Source organism: Stegostoma tigrinum, unplaced genomic scaffold (assembly GCF_030684315.1).
Source record: "Stegostoma tigrinum isolate sSteTig4 unplaced genomic scaffold, sSteTig4.hap1 scaffold_185, whole genome shotgun sequence".
Classification (NCBI taxonomy): Eukaryota; Metazoa; Chordata; class Chondrichthyes; order Orectolobiformes; family Stegostomatidae; genus Stegostoma; species Stegostoma tigrinum.
The window spans coordinates 157,277-157,824 of NW_026728125.1; positions in this window are offsets into that span (position 1 = coordinate 157,277).

Sequence of the window (548 nt, forward strand, 5' to 3'; positions counted from 1 at the left end):
TTCACTCAGTCAGTGCGTCACATTTCACTTGGGCACTGTATCCCATTTCCCTAAGTCACTGCACCCCAAACCCGCTCGGGCACTGCATCCCTATTAACTCAGTCACTCCTTCCCAATACCTCCGTCACTGCAGCCCATTTCACTCAGTCACTGCTTCCATTTCCATCAGTCACTGCATCCCATTACCCTCAGTCCCAGCATCCCCTTTCCCACAGACACTGCATTTCATTTCCCTAAGACACTGCATCTTATTTCCACCAGTCAATGTATCCCATTTCATTCCCCACTGCATCTCATTTCCACCAGTCACTGCATCCCATTTTATTCCACACTGGATCTCATTTCACGCAGTCACTGCATCGCATTTCACTCAGTCACTGCATCGCATTTCACTCAGTCACTGCATCGCATTTCACTCAGTCACTGCATCGCATTTCACTCAGTCACAGCATCACATTCCACTCAGTCAATGCATCCCATTTCCATCAGTCACTGCATCCCATTTCCCACTGTCACTGCATCCCATTCCACTCAGTCACTGCATCCCA